The sequence below is a fragment of the Hibiscus syriacus genome, unplaced genomic scaffold, assembly GCF_006381635.1.
Source record: "Hibiscus syriacus cultivar Baekdansim isolate YM2019G1 unplaced genomic scaffold, ASM638163v2 tig00000466_pilon, whole genome shotgun sequence".
NCBI classification, from domain to species: Eukaryota; Viridiplantae; Streptophyta; class Magnoliopsida; order Malvales; family Malvaceae; genus Hibiscus; species Hibiscus syriacus.
The window spans coordinates 22091-46202 of NW_024061789.1; the positions used below are offsets into that span (position 1 = coordinate 22091).

At 36.2% G+C, this 24112-nt stretch overlaps 1 pseudogene; it reads right to left on the minus strand.

Moving 5' to 3' along the window:
- Nucleotides 1-751: 751 nt before the first annotated feature.
- Nucleotides 752-24112, minus strand: LOC120206093 (annotated as a pseudogene).

The following is a 24112-nucleotide window of genomic DNA, read 5'->3' on the forward strand; positions in this document are numbered from 1 at the left end:
TTGTTATTTTTTGGGTAAGATGACTGAAAAAATTTAGGGGTTAAAATATTAAAATTGAAAGTTGATGAAGGAAATTAAAAGTTTAAGGGTTAAATAACAACAGAAATAACAGTGAATTTTGCATGATAAATATTTCAAAGACCTTCAACAGTGAAAAAGGTTATTCTCACTTGATTGATATAGAAATCGGTAATTTGATGAGTATTTTATATTTTGTAATTATGAAATACATGTTATGGTATTAGTGAAAAATGTTATTCTCAAGACTTTTAACCTCTCAAACAAGTTGGAAGAAGAGAAGGAATTTTGTTCATCATCTTAACCATCAAATAATCATATCATTGGAGTGAGAGAAAGCTTTGAATTTTCAGAGGAAGAGAAAGAAACCAAGGTTACGGTGAAAGATGACCAATATATATAGATATCGCAAAAGCACTATTACCGTGCATAAGAATAAGCCACAACCAAAACCATGAATCCATCACAACTCTGCACAAATTACAGTGGTTTCGACCAAAAAAATTACTGCTCTTCTTTTCCATCAATTCCCTTGAGCTATGAACTGATATATATTATCTTGTGTATTTGTTGTACAGGCGAGGCGAGGGGACTGAGGAGATGAGATTTCTAACACTTGCAACAAAAAATTGTCGCCAAAAAAGATCCATAACATCTGGCAGCACCTAGAATCAATGCAGAAGATACATACATGCATACATTCATACAAAACATCAATTTCAGCACTTAGAAGTTAGATTAGCCGCTTCCTGCAACCTTCTGCTCCACATTAGCATGCCATCCTTTTTACCTTCCCATCAGGACCATATACGCTATCAAGGGCATACCCATAGTCATAAGTAAGCTCCTGCAATCAAGATTATAGAAAATAGTATCCAATCATTCCAAACTCCCGCTAATTCAAGAAAATATAATGAAATCTTAGTAAAACCTATTGATATATCAATGACGCATGGGACCTAAAAGTAGGCTAGTGCTCCAAATATTATCATAATTTTTGAAGCAACATACAAGAAACTATGCTAAAATAGATAAATTGCTGCTGAACATGTTCCCAAGAAATTTAAAAGGTGATTCACTCTCCACACATCAGAATTGGAGGAAAATTACCTGTAAAGGAGGGATGTTGTCTGCTGCCAAGAGCATCACTCGAGTTAGTTTAAGATTGTGATGTGAACTCAAAGACACACTGGATAAAAAGGTTAGGCTCACAGCTATGATTGATAAATCTTCCAATATTTCGAATAGAACCAGCATCAATGCAGAAATCTGGTACATTCTCTGACCTCTGTCATCAATTTTGTCCACATTTTGGATCACCGGCAAAGATCCATCTTGTTGTTGCCTCTGCCAAGGAAAAGAAAAACATTAATTACATTCTACAAGCAGGCAAAAACAACTAATTTATCACTTCACAGCAGTAAAACCAAGCATATCACCGATCAGAAAGATGATGTTTCATTAAAAGAAACGATTCCCTATGAACTTCAATTTATTGTTGGATTGGACCCTTTGGATGTCACTATCAGACCGAACAAAATACTCAACCTCAAACATAAAGCTAGATAATCACAATGCTCTAAAGAGGTCAGTTATACCTCTCTGCCATCGAGCCCTCTCATAGTTTGCATGCAATCAATTTCAAAAACATAATTATTCTCAGAGACGCTATCAAGCTCTTCTGTCCTCTTGAGTTCTCCAATATATTCACAAACTGGGGCACCAGCAGGAATAAAAATCCCAAGACCTAACAGCCCATTCTTTCTTCGGAGTACGGAATACCTGCCAATTCAGGTCAGTCGGATTTTATTCAAGAGATGTTTCAATCAGAATTCATCACAAGATTAAATAAAGAAATGAACAAAGAAATTATTCTTAATGTAATAAGAAACCTCAAGTCGATATCTCAATCCTCTCTGAGATGTACGCTTTACGCAACTTGGACCACAGCCACAATTCGGACCACATTCAAAAACAACATGCTTGGCTTCAATCAATCTAGAATTGAAGTGGCAGTGTGTTAATAAGCAAGAAACTTAAACAACAAGATTAAAGAGGATGGCATTAGCTATTATGACTTCTTATTCCAAAAGTTTTACCTGCCACCGTCACGGTGCACATAAGGAAAATCAAAACCATTAAGCCTAGCACATTCACAAGTCTTGGGATCCATGCAAGCTCCCTCGCAATTGCATCCAGTTGCATAGCAGGTAGCTTTATATTCCATGCAACTTTCATAGACTTGGAAAAATTGTAACCTGAAAAACAAAGAAAAAAATGAATTATACCAATAGCATCAAATGGAAGCTATCTTTTATTTGAACAAAAAAAAGTAAGAGAGAAGGCAGAAAATGATAGGTAAAATTGAAGAAGAAAGTACCAATAGCATAAGAAAGGTACAAAACAATTGTGCATGCAGAAAATAGTTAGTGTTAACTGATGATAGAAGGGAAAAGCACTTAGAAACGAGGATTGTTGGACCTTCACAAAGGACCTCTTTCAACAGATCACACTGCAAAGCCAACTAGGAGAACAACCAGCAAGGGGAATCAATCGACTATTTATTCACATGTAATGTGGTTTACAAGAACTCATGCTGAAATTGCAGAAGAGAAAAAGTGCAAGATATAGAAAACAATGGAGGATGATGTGGTCGGCCAGAAGTCAACGAACCCCCATGTCATGAGAAGAGCAAATTTCTTGCTATGAAACTAGTATTCATTCATACAGCCAAATTAGATTTGTAATATAGTATTGATTAGATTGTCCATGAAAATCAAATAACACGCTAGAAAGTAGAGCTTGCCTGTCGGTGCAACAGGTGGATCATCAACCAAATTAGTAGCAGGAATAGGAACATCCTCTTGACCACCACTTATGTCCTCACACACCAACCTTAACCAATAAAACAATAGAATTGAGACTGAAAATTGTGACATACAGCAAGAAGTTATTTTCTATAATAGCTTCAATACCCGCGAATTTCAGAAGAAGACTTGGGAACACGCCCAAAGATAAATTGAACCTGTCATAAGAATGAACAAAAAATTTACAATAATCAACAGAAAATTCCTAAATCCTATATGATCATTCAATTGTGAGCAAAGTATTTCAACAATTTTCTCAAATTTTCTAAAATATCAGAAGACTTATGTCCAGCATCTCATTCCACCAATTACCCTGTCATGAAAACCTCTTCAATCTGCATAATAAATAGATATTTTCCTGATCTTAGAAGTCAGTCACTGCCAAGATTAGATAGTCCGCTCCATTTCTCATTCTTTTTATTTATTCAAAACATACACTACAATTCCTCAGAATTTGGTTACAGCTCACGTGCAGAAGTTCAGTTATAGGGAAAGTACACTAGAAATAACATTGTGTCCGAAAATAAACACCATATAGAATTAGAGCAATTAGCCACAAGAAATCATAGACAAGATAGTAAACCTGGTTGGTTGTTAATATTGACTGTCCTTCAAGACGCCTCAATTGATATTTAAAAACAGTGAACCCAGAAATACCCTTCTCTGCCCAGTACTGAACAACCTGCAATAGTGAGCAGGAAATTAACTGCATTACATCAAATTGGTATAAAGCAACTTAAATTTCTCAAATCAAAAAAAAGACTGATTTATTATCATCAAAACAAATCTAAAACGAACACTCCATATAAAAGAAAACTAATTTTCAGAAGACTATAGCTAAAAGAATACCATCTAGTATTTAAACAAATTTTCAAATATTACAAAAAAATGATATGTCGTGTCCTTCATGAGCAAAGAATACAAGGCTACAACACCAAGCAGATAAAAGACAAACCAACCAGAAAACTGAAGTTTTTTTCAAGGCAAAAGACACTCAAAAAGCATCATTCAACCAATGGCACATGAGACATACAAAGCTTGAGGTGTAACTTATCGAGAAGACAAGCAAGAAATTGCTACTTAAAATTATCTTTTCAGCAATATGTAGTCATCTGATCACTTCAAATTTTTGTCTTCGAACAATAGGAAAGATTTTGCCTCACAGTTCGTTTTCTCAAAAACAGTGACAGAGGCACCAAGGCAAGTTAATCATATAAAAAACATGAAACGATCCTCAAACATTTTCAAATTCCATCCAATTTATCACAGAAGGAACTGTAAATATCATTTTATGCATTCAAACAGTTCATAATTAATTAGGATTAGGAGCAAGCTTATAGTTCTAATCATGATAGTTCATACAGCAAAGGGGAAAAGTGAATTTCCAATTAATTAATTTTCACAAGATATAACACGATACTGATGAAGACATATCATGCAGATTTATAAACCCAAGCTTATAAATGTTTCATAAAGTTACCTTGTACAAGCCATCGTATGTATACACTTTTCCAGAGTAACTGCTAGCAGATTCATGACCACGGATTACTCGAACAGGCACCCCAAGGTCCACAGAGTTCTATAATTAAAATAAGGCAGAAAGTAAGCTACAAGTTCCAATGAAACGCCATCCAAGCGTCTCTTTAACCCAAGACAATCAGAGTCATTCAACAGACTTAAGAGATTACGATGCCATAGTGTTAAGTTAATGAGTTATGGATTGAATCACCAGGAGATTCACGTGAAAATCTACTTCAATTGGTAAAGCCTTACCTTTGTTGCAATTCCTATCTCGTGAATAACCTATGATTAATAATACATATGAAGCTCGCCAAAGGGAGCTCCTTAGCCCCAAACTCGCCAAAGTGAGCTCCTAACCTGGGAACTCATCCTACGGAGCTCTTAAACATTCCATTTTCGGTGCCTTTAACTTCTTCTCTTGCCCACAAAGACAACCATAACATATAGAATCTATAACCTACAATCAGATGCCAGGCAAAACATTCCTATATTTAAGGGTGAGCAAAACTCATTCAACCGGAAAGAAGCATACTTTTTTTCAAAGTTCAAGTTTGAATTATGTTAGTCAACTTGAATTTTGGTTTGAATTTCAAGTTCAAGTCAAATTCGAATATTTAAATTTCGAATAACCGAAAAACCAAAAATCAGAACATTATTTTGGTCTTAACTAGGTTTTTTTTCTTGATAAAAGTAGGATGCCTTATTAAAAACCTCCCTCATAGTAGATCCTTTCCCGAAAGAAAGAATCAACCAACGAAAGGAGGAAAATAGTACCTCAATTTATTAATAGAACAGAAATACATAAGTCTTAGCAAGTACACCGAAAACAGTAGCTTCAAATACAAAGAAAACGACCTAAAGCAAAACCCTTACAATCACCCAATCCCCTCCTTCACTAAACTATCAGCCTCGCAGTTACAAGCCCTTGGAATCAACATAACTAAAGACACCTTATCTGAGACAAGTGACACAATCTCCTTTACTAGAGAAATAAAGAAAGCAAGAGCAGAAAAAAGAGCTTGAATCCACTCGACTACAGACTTACAATCACTTTCTACAATCAATCTACCAACATGAGCCCAAACTAAAGAGAGAAATATCTCGATGCCTTTTTTAATGGCTTTTAATTCAGCTACTGGAGAAGGGCCTTGACCAACGCTTAAGAAAAAGTCAGTAGAGTGCAACAATTCCAGTCTCTTAAAATACCACCAATACCTCCTGCCAACCCGTCAAACCTTACTGCCCATCAACATTCATCTTAAAAAAAATCAACTGAAGGGGATAGCCAGCAAAGCACAGGACAACCCTGTGACTTTAGAACAGAGCTGCTATTTGCAAGGGACGGATCTCCAAACAACGTATCCTCCTGGATAAGGACCTGAGGGAACTTGGCTAGAAACCATTTTGCTAACCTAAATCTAACAATGAAGAATAGTGAGGGTCTGTCAAGTATCGCGCTATCAAAAACAATTAAGTTCCTAACTTTCCAAATTGATCAAAAACCAACACCCAAAATAAATTTCCAAATCGTCGAATTCACCTTCAATTCAGACCAAGAGCTAAGAAGAGTAAAAGGATCCCAGGGCAAAGCTAAAGAAAGATCCCAAAAGTTGATTATTTTATTCCAGAGTTACATACGACAGAACATGAGATGAAAAGATGTTGAACAGATTCTTCGTGCTGCCGGAAAAGTAGGCAGAGAATGTCTTCACCTAAGGGCATCCCCTTTTCATCAACTCTACTCTGACTGCCAATTTCTGATGAGTCAATTGCCAAAGAAAAATTTCAACCCATGGAGGAGCTAGACCCAACCAAACCCACTTCTTCCACAAATAATTATCCCCGGAGACCTTAGAAAGGGCCCTTCTACAAGATTTTACAGAGAATAGTTCCTCACCATTCCCAGACCAAGACTCAACCATTCGACTCATAACAACCAAACTCAGCCACCTTACCCCATTTATTAGGAGAAAGAACAAAAATCCTAGGAAAAAGACTTTTCAGTGGTGTATCATGTAGAGTTGCCATTTCTCACTTGTAACTTCGAATTCGATCTTAGGCACACTCCATCCGAGTCATTCTTCAAGAAGTTTTTAGCAATACCTCTCCAAATCCAAGAGGCCTGAGAGAAAACCTTGCTAATTGACATGGAGTTGCAACAAACCTTGTGTTTACAGCATAACATTCTTTTCCATAACGAATCTTTTTCATTGGCAAACTTCCAAACCTATTTACCCAGTAGAGCCCGATTGGTAAGATTCAAGTCTTTACCTAGGTAATTTGACAATTTGATCCCTTATTTCCTTGTTTCTTCATTTAATCCTTTGTTTTAAGCCTATTTTTTGACCAAAACTGATGCTCCTCCACCACTTTAGAGTACCTATATAAGCTTCTATTCCTCTTTTGTAATTTAATCCCTCCACTTTACATTTATTCAATTTGATCTTTCAATTACAATTCTTTGCAAATTCTTTCTTCACATCAATTCCTTGACTCTTTACACACAAGTACTTTGTCCTCAAAATCCTTTCTTTAAAAAAATAGCATTATAAATATATTAGATAATTTTAGATGATATCTGATTTATTCAATAACATTACAAATATTACTTACACGTACCAAAAATGAATATGAAGAAATATATATGAATATCATATATAATTAGAGAGTTGTTTAAATTAGAACCAATTAGTACCAATCAGTTCTTTGATTGGGGAAATTGGGAATGTAATTTTTGCTAGGGATATTATGGTTAGACTAGTCCCCAGGGCTTGTAATTGGGAGGCAGACAAGTTAGCTAAGGAGGGGATAGGTTGATTGTCTTTAGTGTTATAGTGGTTATGTTTGGTATTTTATTTCGGGTGTTTATTTGTAATTTTTAAGTCTTATGTAATCTTGGTTAATTAATCTATTGAGGTACTCTTTTCCTCCTTTCGCTAGTTGCCTCTTCTCAAAGGCAACTATGAGGGAGGTTTTTAATGAGACCTCTTATTCCTATCAAAAAAATATATATATATATATTTGATTCAACTTAACTAAAAAAATTCAAATAAATTTGAATGATAAAATGGTACTCATAAACTCAAATCTTTTCCACTCAACTCAACTTAATTGAATACTCACCCATACCAATATAAAACACTAACATAATATGCGTATCCACACACATATATAATAGAACTTTTATCACTCTTGAACTCAACATATGAGAGTTGTGATGTTAGAAAGCATATATGAACATAGTGATTCAGCCAAATCATGCAGAGACGCAACAAATGAAGCGTGATCATAATCATATCCATATTATACTTAGTAAGATAAGAAAATTTTGAATAAATTTAGTTTCCAAAGAGTAACAAGTTTAATTAACCATCCAAGAATGTAGAATAAGAGTTTAAAGTTCACACCTTAAGTGCCAGATTACCACGTTCTAAAACTTTTTTTTTGATAGGAACCACGTTCTAAAACTTGATCTCGTATTTGACGCTTATTACCAGTAAGGTCACGTCCACCCTGTCCAGTATATATTACATCTTCAGCATTATCTAAGCCATCCTCATACATGCCTGACAAAACTATAGCCAATGCAAGTGGGAATATATAGTGTTCATACTCCTGCAATTTTCAACCGCAAAATATGTAGAAGTTAAATGAGATGGTGGTATCAAGAACTTTGTGGGAACTCTGGTTTCTTAGATTAACAAAAATAGCAGTAACCATTCAATCAGAAAACAACAACCCAATTAAGAACTCCCAAGGAGCATACATCAAACAAATTTATGTGAGGAGAAAAACAATATATGTCTAAATGGTCTACAAGGGCGGGAAATAGGATAAGGTTTTTCCTGGTAATTGAAGCTTTAATAAAAGAGATTTTAACTCAGATTAAAAATAGAAATACTTGAACTGACAAAAAAAAGAGGAGCAAGTAGCACCCAGCTCATTAGGTGTCAATTCATATTCAAGCATGTTTCCTTCAAGGGGATATTTTATGCAATAACATCTTGTAATGGTTGCCATAAGCACTTTGGGACAACATAAAACAAACTAGCAGCAGCAGACCCTGCACAACTAGATTCTTCTCCATTTTTGGGATGTTGGCAAGCTTGACAGTGTACTTACAACGTACAAGGTAGAAAAAAATTGGAAAATATGAATGTGTTACCCCTTTTCTGTAGGACTGTCCCATATAATCAATACCGTTCAACCAGTGGCTATGAAAACCAACAGAAACTGTAGATGCTCGGTTCTGTCCGAGGCTAGGCTTAAAGAATAACCCAAATCAGTGGGAGCCCAAATTAAGTTCAATGACCCAGCAGAAATAATTGTCAGTCCACATGAAGCCTTGCAAAACAAAAACGATTAAGGGTAGCAAGCGGTTATGGGAGAGAAATGCACTGTTGATCGTGGGAGGATACTGGGGTAATTAAAAAATGGTACATAGTCAGTTTTTGAGGGGGATGAACCAAGAAATTAGGGGGGGAACCATGAGCGAAAGAAAAAAGGAGAACAATCGAGCCAAAAAAACTCTCTCAACAACCAAAAAAAAGAGTAACCAAAAAATCAAGGAAAGCAACAAAGAATCCAAGAGCAGCCATCACCAAAGAACGATTTCAACAGAGGATTCAAAACAACAACGAAAAACAGAATTTGGGACTCCTCATTTTATTTTGAGTCGAAGGCGATGTAATAGGGATCATTCCTCGTATTTTTTCGAAAACAATAGCAAGTGTTGAAGGTAATTTCCATACTCGTTTTTAGTGTGATGTATGTATGTGCTCTTGGTTTTGAAACGAGCAAATTAAGCGAAGATTTGGATTTCCTTAAGCAACCGCATGCAATCATTTTTATTTATTATTCTCGAATCAAAATGAAGGGTGAATAGAGATACGGGTTGAGTGTTTACCTTAGCTGTTTGAGTTCGTCACCGGGATGAGGTTTGTATCTAATGGCTTCTCATCGGAGCTCTAGGTGGTGGTCATGGTAGCCATGGTGGTTGCTTGGGGTCTCGGCAGTAAGTGAGGAAGAAGAAGGAGAGAGCGACTGAGATCTTTGGGGGAGAGGATGAGAATGATTTAGCGTTAGAAGTGTTACCCTAAAATCCCATATATCAGAACGCCCAAACGACGTCGTTTAGCCAGGTCCAAAACGGCGGCGTTTCATCAGGCTGGAACCTTCCGTGTTCTAGGATAGTGGGTTAATTGCGTGATAGGTCATTACATTATCGGCCTTCTTCTTTATGATCCCTAAATCGAGCTTTACTAGTATATTAATGTTGTCTCTTAATTTTCTCCGTGTTTCATTTCAGTCCAGTGTTGTGTTGGGGCTATTTTCTTACTGTTTTTACATTTGATATGTAATTTTGGGAACTTGCATTTTGGTCCCATGTAACACTTGGGTTATATTAGGTTTGAGGTGCCTAGAAATGAAATTTTTATGGAAAAGGCCTGCTGTTTTATTTTCTTTACACTTTGGACCTATAGCATGTTCGTTTAGTTTATTGTTAGATTTACATTTTTGCATGCCTATCTTTATTTTATTTTATTTTGGTCCTTCATGGTAATTTTGAATATGAAATCGAATTATTAATAGTATGTTTTATTGTTAATTCTAATGTATGTCAATGTCGTTGTATGCATGTATGTACCATATCACCATACTTTATTTTAGGCTTAAGTCCATTATATTTATGTTTGTTTTTCTTTAAGTATTTGTTTTAATTCTTAATTAGTACGTTTAATTTTATGTGTATTTGAATTTAGTCATTACATTTATGTATATATATATATATATACTTTTTTTTAATTATAGTTTAGAATGCTATGATTTTGCTTTTATATTTAGGTCACGTGTATACCTAAGATGTTAATATGCATGGTTTATGATTTTTATTTAAAATATGTGTACATTTTTTTTGTATGTTACGTTGTATGATATTTTTAATATTTTGTAATTAATTTTGGCATGACATCATTTTTGCATAATTTGTATGATAGCCTCACTTGCATAACTAGACATTCATAATTGAATTAAGGGTAATACACTTTTAATTTAAAATTGTTTTAAGTGGGCAGTCATAACTGATTTGAGGTCCGCTTTTAATGATTTTAAAATAAAAGTGTATCCCGAAAGTGAAATAAAAAAAAATTTTGATTCATCACCTAAAATTTGGGAACGAGAGAAAAGGAAATGTTCGTTTATTTAAATTTATCGAGAAAAGGTTGTTATAGCTTTTAAGATCTGGTCTCGATATTTGTAAATAATCGAACATTCTTTATCTTTCTAAAACGACTTGGTAATTTTAATTTAATTTGTTTGGGTACTTTTGAATGTTTTTAAATTTACATATTTGTTTTATGGGATCAAAAATCAAATTAAGTTCGAATTTGTAAAGTTCATTGCAAAGACTTTAATTAATCGACGAGGTACCGATTTAGGGCGCTGTGGGGGTGCTAATTTTCCCACACGTAACCGACTCCCGAACTCATTTTTGGTAACGCAGACCTCAATTTGTTGTTTTAATTAAAATTAATTTTTATTTAAAATGACAAAATGTTTTTGGGTGCCTAATCACACCCTAATCAAAGATTGGTGGCGACTCTTCGAACTGTATTTTTTTTCGATCGTTTCCAAAATTTTTCGAAACGAGAGGTCTTTTAAACCGCATTTGTTTTTTAAATCAAAAATCATTTGAAAGAGGATAATTAAGAATTCATGTGGTCTTTAAAATCTCACTTTCTCAAATTTAATGAAAAAATCATTTCGACAACTTGGCGACTCTGCTGGGAACTTTTTTTTAGAGAGTCAAGCCGGTAGTCAATTAATTAATTGTCTTTGCAATTGAAAATTACAAATTCGTTTTAATTTGATTTTTGATCCCTTGTTTGGTTTTTAATAATTTTTGTTTATATTTTGATTTTTTTTAATTTAATTCGATTAACAATTAAATAGTTGTACTAATTTGTTTGCTAATGATTTCAGATTAATTATGTGAATTTAGGAAATTTTGAGTGTTTTTATTGTGTTTTTTCGCTTTTCCTCACACACTGCACAGTTGCATTTTCATGACATGAGCTAAAACCCTGCTCCGTCCTAATTAAGTAAGAGTGAGAGACTATGCCCTCGTGTGGTTTTCACCTCCGCATGGGATAGTGGATCGCTCCTGGAGCTCACGCCTTATGGTCCTCGTGATGGTAATCACCTCCGCATGGATATAAGGAGGTGTGTTCCCTCGAAATTGAACTCGATCCCCTAAAGCCTGTGATGGGCCAGGATTGAGGGTTCGGCATCCCAAGGGGGCACCGACAAGGACAATTCGAGAACCTATTGCTTAAGAACCTAACCCGACATATAGTGAACATAGAGCCTGAGCTTAGGTTGAACCAAACTCGAATCTTAAGAATCCCGTGAGGAGGGTACACAAGGAAAAGCTTTTTTGAGTCATTTATTTTCATTTTTCGAATAAATGCTTGCGAACTAGATATCATGCGGTTAGGTTTATTTTTCGAACAAGCATGCGAACTAGATATCATGCGGTTAGGTTTATTTTTTTGAATAAGCATGCGAATTAGATATCATGTGGTTAGGATTTTTTTTGTGGATAACAAAGCATGGGGGTAGATATCATGTTGGGTAGGATCTGATAAAGCATGATGGGGTAGTCAGCATATGTGGGTAGGATTTTTGAACAAATTATTATCCTGACTTAATTGCTTCATGTGTACTAACCGATCTTTTGTTGTTTTTGTCTTGTTTCTTTTCTGTTTTGCATTGCACTGTCCATTACATGGTGTTGATTTGGGGTCGATGTCCATATAGAAGGCCATAATATGGAACGAACGGTTCAGAAAGAGGTTGAGGAAAATGCAGATGTTCTGAGGTGGTCGGAACAGTCCCAATTGACAATGGAGAATGATTTTGTAGAAACTGGAAGATGAAGTGTATCAAAAGGGATTGGAGATCGGCATTCAGAAGAGTAGAGCAGATCGAATTGAAAAAGTGGCGAAGTGACTTCGGCTAGACTTTGACGATCTTCGGTCAACTTATCAGCGAATTGTAAAAGCTCAGGCAGGTTCTAGCTCGAGTAAGTCTGTCGAATTGAGGCAAGAGGTGGCGAGTCTCAAAAGAGTAGCCGAAGAGAGTCAAGAAGAGCTCAAGCAAAGCAGGCACCAAGTGAAGATTTTATCGAAAGAAAAGGATTCTTTAGAGCAGCGGTTACAAAAGAGTCAAGCCCAGAATGAGAAGTTGAAGGAGAAAATTTCAAGTTTAGAGACTGCATTACGACGATATCGAAACAAGGAAGGTAGCTCGAGCCAGGGGGAGGTTGAAAGTCTGAAAAAACAAGTGAGTGAGCTTGAAGCCATGGTTCAAGATTTTTAGAGGCAAGCAAGTAAGCTATCGATAGTTCCTTATGAGGGGGATATACAGTGGCATTTTCGATGGGAGCGAGCTCAGGCGAGAGTTAAGCAAAGAGAAGATCTTATTGCTTGTTACCTAGGACACGCGCGAAGAATAACTCAATATTTGGTCATTTTATCCGAGGAAGCTGCTGATGTGACTGAAGAACTGGAACCCGAGGCTGAAGAAAACCAGAAGATCGTAGAGTTGCTAGCACATGTACAGCAAATAGGAGAGATGGTGCAGATTTATTTGGGATATGTTTTAACTTTGTAATTGAACGTCGTTCTAATATAAAGAGTTGTTCTAAGGAGTCGTTCCAAGATCAACACCCTGCATTTTGCATATGCATTTTTAATACATTTAAATTTTTGCTTCGCATTTTATTTATTCATATCATATGTTTCATATTCATTAATAAATATCAACGATAACAAAATGACTCTATGACAGAGTAATACTGGAAAATCCCAAGCATATCTACAGAACCAGGAAGAAAGTTATGGAAGACAAACTTGCCCAAATTGAGAAGGGTCAGTTGGAGTTACAAGATAATATCAAGAAAATGCAAGAAGATATGATGAATGCCCAAAAGGAGATGTTTGCCAAGTTTGCGAGTATGTTGGAAGGAAGAAATCCAGAATATGGGAAAAGCCCTATGCCAGAAGGTGTAACTGAAAACCCACTTCATCATCCAATGTTAACCCCAGAACAATCTCAGAACGTTCAAGTGACCCCTGTTCATGTCGGGCAGGTGGATATTAATCCAGTTGGTGCTTCTGTTAACGTACAACCTGGATCTAGTTCATATCAGGAAGAACATCAATATCATCAAGTTCCGGACCTTGATGAAGAAGCCAAGAAGGACCAAAATAATCTGTTGGAAGAGAAATGAAAGCAGTTAGAAAGAGAGGTCAGAGCCATGAAGCAAGATACCAATGTCTATGGATTTGACGCAAAGGAGTTAAGTCTAGTTCCTGATCTGGTCTTGCCTCCAAAGTTTAAAGTTCCTGACTTTGAGAAGTTTGATGGTACTAGGTGTCCCTCTGCGCATATCACGATGTTTTGTAGAAAGATGACCGGATACATAGGGGACGATCAATTGTTGATACACTGCTTTCAGGAAAGCTTAACTGGCTCGGCAATCCGATGGTATAACCAGCTGAGTAGAGCTAATATTAAATCGTGGAAAGACTTGGCTAAGTCTTTTCTTGAGCAATACAAACATGTAAAAGATGTTAGGCCCAACAGGATGATGTTGCAAGGAATGGAAAAGAAGTCTAACGAGAGTTTTAGACAATATGCTCAAAGATGGAGAGATGTAGCAGTGCAAGTCCACCCGCCTTTGGAAGAGGAGGAAACAAATATGCTTTTTGTCAACACCTTAAAGGCTCATTTTTTCTCGCATCTTATCGGTAATCCTTATCGAAGTTTTGCTGATGTAGTTACGGCGGGAGAAATGATTGAAATGGCTGTTAAGAGTGGGAAGCTCGAGGGAGAAGAGTATAGTAAGAGGCCACCAACGAGGAAAAAGGAAAACGAAGTCAGTAATGTGAGGCAGTACGATTCTAATAACATCATTGTTTCCCGTCCTCAAGGAGCAAGGTCGTCAACACAAAATGATAATAGACAAGGGGCAAGGGACCAGAGGAGAGAGAGGCCTCAATTTGACCCCATCCCGATGACTTATAAGGAATTGTTTCAGATTTTGTATGATCGACATGTGGTTTCGCCGTATCACGTGACTCCAATGCAACCTCTTTTTCCCAAATGGTATGATGCTAGTGCTCAGTGTGAGTACCATGCAGGGAACCCTGAGCATTCCATTGAGAATTGTACTGCTTTTAAGAAGGTTGTCCAAGCTTTGAGAACGAGGAATGTCATCAACTTTGGTGACAGTGAGCAGCCAAATATAGCTCAGAATCCGTTGCCAAGCCATGCAGAGGCAGGAGTTAACGCGATTACTAAAGAGAAAAGAAAGAGAATTGTAAGGAATGTTAGTGAGGTGGTATCACCCATGAGTTGGGTGTGGTGCCAGATGGTTAAGGTAGGATGGTTGAAGCCCAGTTTGGTGGTTGAACAGTTTAATAGTGGAGAGGTATGTCAGTATCATAACAGTGAAGGACACAGTATTCAGCAATGTCCTGACTTCCTATCTTTGGTACAAGACATGATGGGCAGTAAAGAAATTGAGTTCTTTAGAGAGATTGCTGAAGAAGAGGAAGCGGAAGTTTGCGCTTTAGAAGGATCGTCTAAAGGGGTATACAATGCTAGTTGTCCCCTAATCATTACTCCCAAGAATCGAGTTGCTGAGAAGGTAGCCCCGAAAGTGGTTATTACACCTCCATCTCCATTCCCGTATCGGGATAATAAATAAGTGCCTTGGAGATATGATTGCCAGATGGGAGATGTAACAAAAGAGAATGAGGAAGTAGATGAGGTGGGACGCTTTACTAGAAGCGGTAGGTGTTATTCTCTTAATCCACCTAAAGAGTCTGAGAAGAAGGTTGCAGTTGACAAGGGGAAAAAGGTTGATGTGCAGATAGAAGAAGATAAACATGTTATCAATGAACCAGTAACCGAGAGTGAAGCGGTAGAATTTTTGAAGTTTCTGAAACACAGTGAGTACAGTGTTGTTGAACAGTTACACAAGTTGCCTGCCCGTATTTCTATTTTATCATTACTTTTGAGTTCAGAGGCCCATATGAATGCTCTGTTAAAGGTTTTGAACCAGACTTTTGTTCTGAAAGAGTTGCCCATTGAAAAGTTAGATCGGTTAGTTTCCAATGTAGAAGTTGATAATTTTTTATCTTTTTCTGAGGATGAAATCCCTTCTGAGATGATTGGTAGTCAGAAGGCTTTGCACATCACAGTTAAGTGTAAAGGGCATGTGTTATCCCGGGTTTTGGTTGATAATGGCTCGGCTTTGAATGTGATGCCCTTAGTGACTCTGAAGAAGCTTCCATTAGATAGTACACTTATGAGAGCGTGTCAAAGTGTGGTTCGAGCTTTCGATGGGACTAAAAGAGAAGTGTTGGGCAAGATTGATATTCCTCTGAATATTGGTCCAGCAACTTATGAAGTGGAATTTCTCGTAATGGACATTATGCCTACGTACAATTGTTTGTTGGGAAGACCTTGGATTCATCAGGCCGGTGCAGTTCCGTCCACATTGCACCAGAGACTGAAATTTGTGATTGATGGAAGGTTGGTATGTATTCATGCTGAAGAGGACATTATTGCTTCTGTTTCTACTACTGCTCCGTACATTGAAGTGGATGAGAAAGCGGTCGAGTGTTCTTTCAGATTGTTAGAGTTTGTCAATACTACATTCGTGGCTGAAGGCAGGAAGATACCAAAGCCTAAACTGTCAAATTGTACCAAAATGGGACTCAAGCTGACTCTTGGAAGAGGAGCGAAAGTTGGAAAGGGGTTAGGCCGACAGTTGTAAGGACCGGTGAATCCAATATGCCCTGTTACTAAAAGAGATCGATTTGGTTTGGGGTATCAGCCAACTTTGAGGGATAAGTTGAGGGGAATTAAGAAGGGTCAGGAAATGAGAAAGGCCAGACTAGCTGGTAAAGACCTTAGCTGGGAACCCATGATCTTCCCACCTTTGAGCAGTATTTTCATATCTAGGGGACATATGTTTCAAGGGAATTCAAGGAACACTGAAGTGATGGTTGAGAATGCCTTAGGAGATTTAGGCATTAATGTTATAACTGATGATGAATTTGAGGAAATGAGAGTTATGGGTATTTATCCTGCACCACCGGGCTTCATGTTGAACAATTGGACCGCGGAAGAATTGTCTGTAGTTTACAAATCTGTTACAGAGTAATGCACTGGAACTTTCTCCCTGTTGTTCATACCCTGGGGCAATAGGTGATTTTATGTAAAGGGTTAAACTGTTTGTTTTTTCTTGCTTTCAATAAAAGATGCATTCTGTTAGCTCCAAATGGCAAACATTCTCCCATGCATTTCATTCATTCATTCTTTGTTGTATATATGTATATATTTATTTATTTCTATTTATTTATATGGGAAAAGATCCTCCATATGTATATATGTATATATATCTTCTCTTTCATTATTTTTTCAGGAGCTCGGATATCAATAATATGAATGCTAATGACTCTGACCCGGAGATTGATTTCGAGAAGCCTATATGTCAAGGGGAGATCAAGGATTGTGATGATGATGAAGGATGTGAACTACCTTCTGAATTGCTGAAAATGGTGGAGAATGAAGATAAGCAGATTCTACCTCATAAAGAGTCTACTAAGAGTTTGAATTTGGGGACGGATGAGGATAAGAGATAAATAAAGATTGGTACTACTCTGTCAGTTGGAGGTCGACATGATTTGATAGAATTGCTTTAAGAATACAAAGATGTGTTTGCTTGGTCATACGAAGATATGCCGGGTTTAGATACAGAACTGGTTGTTCACAAACTGCCAATAAAGCCTGAATGTAAACCGGTACAACAAAAACTGAGAAGAATGAGACCCGAGATGTGCTCAAGATTAAAGAAGAAGTGAAAAAACAGTTTGATGATGGGTTTCTTAAAGTGGCTAAATATCCTGAGTGGGTGGCGAATATTGTCCCAGTACCAAAAAAGGATGGGAAAGTTCGAATGTGTGTCGACTACAGGGATCTCAACCGAGCTAGTCCAAAAGATAATTTTCCTTTGCCACATATAGACACGCTAGTGGATAATACTGCTGGAAATTCTTTATTCTCTTTTATGGATGGTTTCTCTGGCTACAATCAAATTAAGATGAACCCTGAAGATATAAAAAAAACGACGTTCGTTACCATGTGAGGAACGTTTTGTTATAAAGTAATGCCGTTTGGATTGAAGAACGTCGGGGCAACATATCAAAGGGCCATGGTGACGTTATTTCACGACATGATGCATAAAGAGATAGAAGTTTATGTAGATGATATGATTTTCAAAGCTAAGACAGAGGAAGAACATATTGGGAATTTGAGAAAACTTTTTAAAAGACTAAGAAGATGCCAGCTAAAACTCAACCCAAACAAGTGTACTTTTGGGGTGACATCTGAGAAGTTATTGGGATTCGTAGTAAGCCAAAAAGGAATTGAAATAGACCCAGATTAAGTAAAAGCTATTCAAGACTTGCCACCCCCACGAACACAAAAAGAAGTCAGAGGATTTTTGGGGAGATTGAATTATATAGCTCGGTTTATTTCACAGTTGACGGAAAAGTGTGATCCTATATTCCGCCTTCTCCGCAAGAATAACTCAGGGGAATGGAGTGAGTACTGTCAAAGAGCTTTTGAAACAGTGAAGAGATATTTGTCGAGCACTCCAATCTTAGTGCCACCCATATCAGGCAAACCCTTGATTCTTTATTTTTCAGTTTATGAAAATTCAATAGGGTGTGTGCTGGGGTAACGTGACCAAACTGAGAAGAAAGAAAGGGCTATTTATTATCTCAGCAAGAAGTTCACTGAATGTGAGACAAGATACTCACCCGTTGAAAAGTTGTGTTGCGCTTTAGTATGGGCTACCCGAAGGCTTAGGCTTAAAGAAGAACCCAAATCAGTGGGAGCCCAAATTAAGTTCAATGACCCAACAGAAATAATTGTCAGTCCACATGAAGCCTTGCAAAACAAAAACGATTAGGGGTAACAAGCGGTTATGGGAGAGAAATGCACTGTTGATCGTGGGAGGATACTGGGGTAATTAAAAAACGGTACAGAGTCAGTTTTTGAGGGGGATGAACCAGGAAATTAGGGGGGGAACCATGAGCAAAAGAAAAAAAGATAACAATCGAGCCAAAAAAGGCTAAGGAGGGGATAGGTTGATTGTCTTTAGTGTTATAGTGGTTATGTTTGGTATTTTATTTCGGGTGTTTATTTTTAATTTTTAAGTCTTATGTAATCTTGGTTAATTAATCTATTGAGGTACTCTTTTCCTCCTTTCGCTAGTTGCCTCTTCTCAAAGGCAACTATGAAGGAGGTTTTTAATGAGACCTCCTATTCCTATCAAATATAAAAATATATATTTGATTCAACTTAACTAAAAAAATTCAAATAAATTTGAATGATAAAATGGTACTCATAAACTCAAATCTTTTCCACTCAACTCAACTTAATTGAATACTCACCCATACCAATATAAAACACTAACATAATATGCGTATCCACACACATATATAATAGAACTTTTATCACTCTTGAACTCAACATATGAGAGTTTTGATGTTAGAAAGCATATATGAACATAGTGATTCAGCCAAATCATGCAGAGACGCAACAAATGAAGCGTGATCATAATCATATCCATACTATACTTAGTAAGATAAGAAAATTTTGAATAAATTTAGTTTCCAAAGAGTAACAAGTTTAATTAACCATCCAAGAATGTAGAATAAGAGTTTAAAGTTCACACCTTAAGTGCCAGATTACCACGTTATAAAACTTTTTTTTATAGGAACCACGTTCTAAAACTTGATCTCGTATTTGACGCTTATTACCAGTAAGGTCACGTCCACCCTGTCCAGTATATATTACATCTTCAGCATTATCTAAGCCATCCTCATACATGCCTGACAAAACTATAGCCAATGCAAGTGAGAATGTATAGTGTTCATACTCCTACAATTTTCAACCGCAAAATATGTAGAAGTTAAATGAGATGGTGGTATCAAGAACTTTGTGGGAACTCTGGTTTCTTAGATTAACAAAAATAGCAGTAACCATTCAATCAGAAAACAACAACCCAATTAAGAACTCCCAAGGAGCATACATCAAACAAATTTATGTGAGGAGAAAAACAATATATGTCTAAATGGTCTACAAGGGCGGGAAATAGGATAAGGTTTTTCCTGGTAATTGAAGCTTTAATAAAAGAGATTTTAGCTCAGATTAAAAATAAAAATACTTGAACTGACAAAAAAAAGAGGAGCAAGTAGCACCCAGCTCATTAGGTGTCAATTCATATTCAAGCATGTTTCCTTCAAGGGGATATTTTATGCAATAACATCTTGTAATGGTTTCCATAAGCACTTTGGGACAACATAAAACAAACTAGCAGCAGCAGACCCTGCACAACTGGATTCTTCTCCATTTTTGGGATGTTGGCCGGCTTAACAGTGTACTTACAACGTACAAGGTAGAAAAAATTGGAAAATATGAATGTGTTGCCCCTTTTCTGTAGGAATGTCCCATATAATCAATACCGTTCAACCAGTGGCTATGAAAACCAACAGAAACTGTAGATGCTCGTTTTGTCCGAGGCTAGGCTTAAAGAAGAACCCAAATCAGTGGGAGCCCAAATTAAGTTAAATGACCCAGCAGAAATAATTGTCAGTCCACATGAAGCCTTGCAAAACAAAAACGATTAGGGGTAGCAAGCGGTTATGGGAGAGAAATGCACTGTTGATCGTGGAAGGATATTGGGGTAATTAAAAAACGGTACATAGTCAGTTTTTGAGGGGGATGAACCAAGAAATTAGGGGGGGAACCATGAGCGAAAGAAAAAAGGAGAATAATCGAGCCAAAAAAACTCTCTCAACAACCAAAAAAAAGAGTAACCAGAAAATCAAGGAAAGCAACAAAGAATCCAAGAGCATCCATCACCAAAGAACGATTTCAACAGAGGATTCAAGACAAAAACGAAAAACAGAATTTGGGATTCCTCATTTTATTTTGAGTCGAAGGCGATGTAATAGGGATCATTCCTCGTATTTTTTCGAAAACAATAGCAAGTGTTGAAGGTAATTTCCATACTCGTTTTTAGTGTGATGTATGTATGTGCTCTTGGTTTTGAAACGAGCAAATTAAGCGAAGATTTGGATTTCCTTAAGCAACCGCATGCAATCATTTTTATTTATTATTCTCGAATCAAAATGAAGGGTGAATAGAGATACGGGTTGAGTGTTTACCTTAGCTGTTTGAGTTCGTCACCGGGATGAGGTTTGTATCTAATGGCTTCTCATCGGAGCTCTAGGTGGTGGTCATGGTAGCCATGGTGGTTGCTTGGGGTCTCGGCAGTAAGTGAGGAAGAAGAAGGAGAGAGCGGCTGAGATCTTTGGGGGAGAGGATGAGAATGATTTAGCGTTAGAAGTGTTACCCTAAAATCCCATATATCAGAACGCCCAAACGGCGTCGTTTAGCCAGGTCCAAAACGGCGGCGTTTCATCAGGCTGGAACCTTCCGTGTTCTAGGATAGTGGGTTAATTGCGTGATAGGTCATTACATTATCGGCCTGCTTCTTTATGATCCCTAAATCGAGCTTTACTAGTATATTAATGTTGTCTCTTAATTTTCTCCGTGTTTCATTTCAGTCCAGTATTGTGTTGGGGCTATTTTCTTACTGTTTTTACATTTGATATGTAATTTTGGGAACTTGCATTTTGGTCCCATGTAACACTTGGGTTATATTAGGTTTGAGGTACCTAGAAATGAAATTTTTATGGAAAAGGCCTACTGTTTTATTTTCTTTACACTTTGGACCTATGGCATGTTCGTTTAGTTTATTGTTAGATTTACATTTTTGCATGCCTATCTTTATTTTATTTTATTTTGATCCTTCATGGTAATTTTGAATATGAAATCGAATTATTAATAGTATGTTTTATTGTTAATTCTAATGTATGTCAATGTCGTTGTATGCATGTATGTACCATATCACCATACTTTATTTTAGGCTTAAGTCCATTATATTTATGTTTGTTTTTCTTTAAGTATTTGTTTTAATTCTTAATTAGTACGTTTAATTTTATGTGTATTTGAATTTAGTCATTACATTTATGTATATATATATACTTTTTTTTAATTATAGTTTAGCTTGCTATGATTTTGCTTTTATATTTAGGTCACGTGTATACCTAAGATGTTAATATGCATGGTTTATGATTTTTATTTAAAATATGTGTACATTTTTTTTATGTTACGTTGTATGATATTTTTAATATTTTGTAATTAATTTTGGCATGACATCATTTTTGCATAATTTGTATGATAGCCTCACTTGCATAACTAGACATATTCATAATTGAATTAAGAGTAATACACTTTTAATTTAAAATTGTTTTAAGTGGGCAGTCATAACTGATTTTAGGTCCACTTTTAATGACTTTAAAATAAAAGTGTATCCCGAAAGTGAAACAAAAAAAAAATTTGATTCATCACCTAAAATTTGGGAACGAGAGAAAAGGAAATGTTCGTTTATTTAAATTTATCGAGAAAAGATTGTTATAACTTTTAAGATCTGGTCTCGATATTTTTAAATAATCGAACATTATTTATCTTTCTAAAACGACTTGATAATTTTAATTTAATTTATTTGGGTGCTTTTGAATGTTTTTAAATTTACATCTTTGTTTTATGGGATCAAAAAATCAAATTAAGTTCGAATTTGTAAAGTTCATTGCAAAGACTTTAATTAATCGACGAGGTACCGATTTAGGGCGCTGTGGGGGTGCTAATCATTCCCCACACGTAACCGACTCCCGAACTCATTTTTGGTAACGCAGACCTCAATTTGTTGTTTTAATTAAAATTATTTTTTATTTAAAATGACAAAACATTTTTGGGTGCCCAATCACACCCTAATCAAAGATTGGTGACAACTCTTTGAACTGTATTTTTTTTCGATCGTAAAGAAAATCTAAAATTTTTCGAAACGAGAAGTCTTTTAAACCGCATTTGTTTTTTAAATCAAAAATCATTTGAAAGAGGATAATTAAGAATTCATGTGGTCTTTAAAATCTCACTTTTTTAAATTTAAGAAAAAAATCGTTTCGACATAAACCATTTTGAGCACGAGAATAAAACCGATGACCAACATCAATGCCTGCCCTTACAATAAAGACACCTTAAGAGAATAGTTTCTTAAACTCCAAAAACGAGGTTTTTGAAATGACCATAAGAGTATGTATTAACCAACTAACACCAGCATCAAAATATAAGCTTCTCCAACTAACCTAGAAGGCAGCCTATCCTTTTCTCGGGATAAAGCACCTCATTGTTCCCTATCATCTGCAATGTTTATTTTTAAATATTGAAAGAATATTAGGCTACATAACATCAAAATAGGTAGTAACACCACGATCACATACTTTTAGCAAAACAAAAATAAATAAAAGAAGAAACATAACCAATAAAATTTTATAGCATTATTATAAACTCATAATCATTACAATTAACTCAACAAAGTTCCAATGTACAGACCATAAATAGCCACCAATATATTGAGGGTAAAATATAAATAAGACTAGCATGTTATTCTTGCAAGGAGCTGTGAGAAAACCCTTTGTTAGATTAAATATTGCATATGAATCCATCTACCAATATGATTTAAATCAATGTAAGAAAGGAGAAAATATGCAAGCCAAATCTCTACAAGTTTACCCTTGGTTAGGTCAAAATAAAAGATATGATGGATACTTAAATTTTATAATCAGAATAAAAAAGAACAGAAAGCTGAGATGCTGTAAACAGACAGGGCATCTACACTGACTTGCCTTTGATATTGCTTTCAGGTCAGGTCACTTGGTCTTTCCCTTGACATCAACCTCAGGTACATCTCCTTTCTGCATATATTTGAGCATTAACAATGAAACTCAAAAACAACATGTGCGTGTGTGGGGATGCAAACGTGGAAGAACTAATCCACATTTCCATATCAGTTGCAGACAGGTTGAAGGAGCAACGCATAAAAATTATGTACCTTCGCATTTTTGCCCTTCTGGGGTTTCTTGTTAACTTTGACTGCAGCACACCTCATTTCCTCTTCCTAAGGGACCAGTCATAAAAGAATTGTATAAGCAAAAACTATGCTAAACTTATATGAAATTATGAACAACAAGAAAACAAAGCATATTGTATAATCAAACCAGGATAGTGGATTTCCAACCCAAATTGAAAGCAACAACATGATGCCCGGAATAAAAACAGACCTGAACAAAGTGAAGGTAATGCTTGTTGAACAACCTCAAAGTTTCCTTCAACTTAATATGTACACTCTTCTCAACAACATTTGGAGTTTTGATAGCGCTAGTAGGTTCTAGTCCCTCTGCAATTTTGGCAGCTAGTTGCACCATTTTGGCTACTTTATTAGTCATGTTGGGTTCACTCCCAGGAAGCTGTTGGGTACCATTTTGATTTAGGTTTAGGCTTTCTGTGTTCAGTTTGGGTTCAGTCTGATATGATGAAATCTCAGGAATACCATTTAGATTTATGTTTGGATTTTCCATAATCTTAATGACCTTTTTTCTGCAACTTGATCCGTTTTCAGCCAGGAGGTCCACTTCCCGCTTTACCAGAAGCTCCAT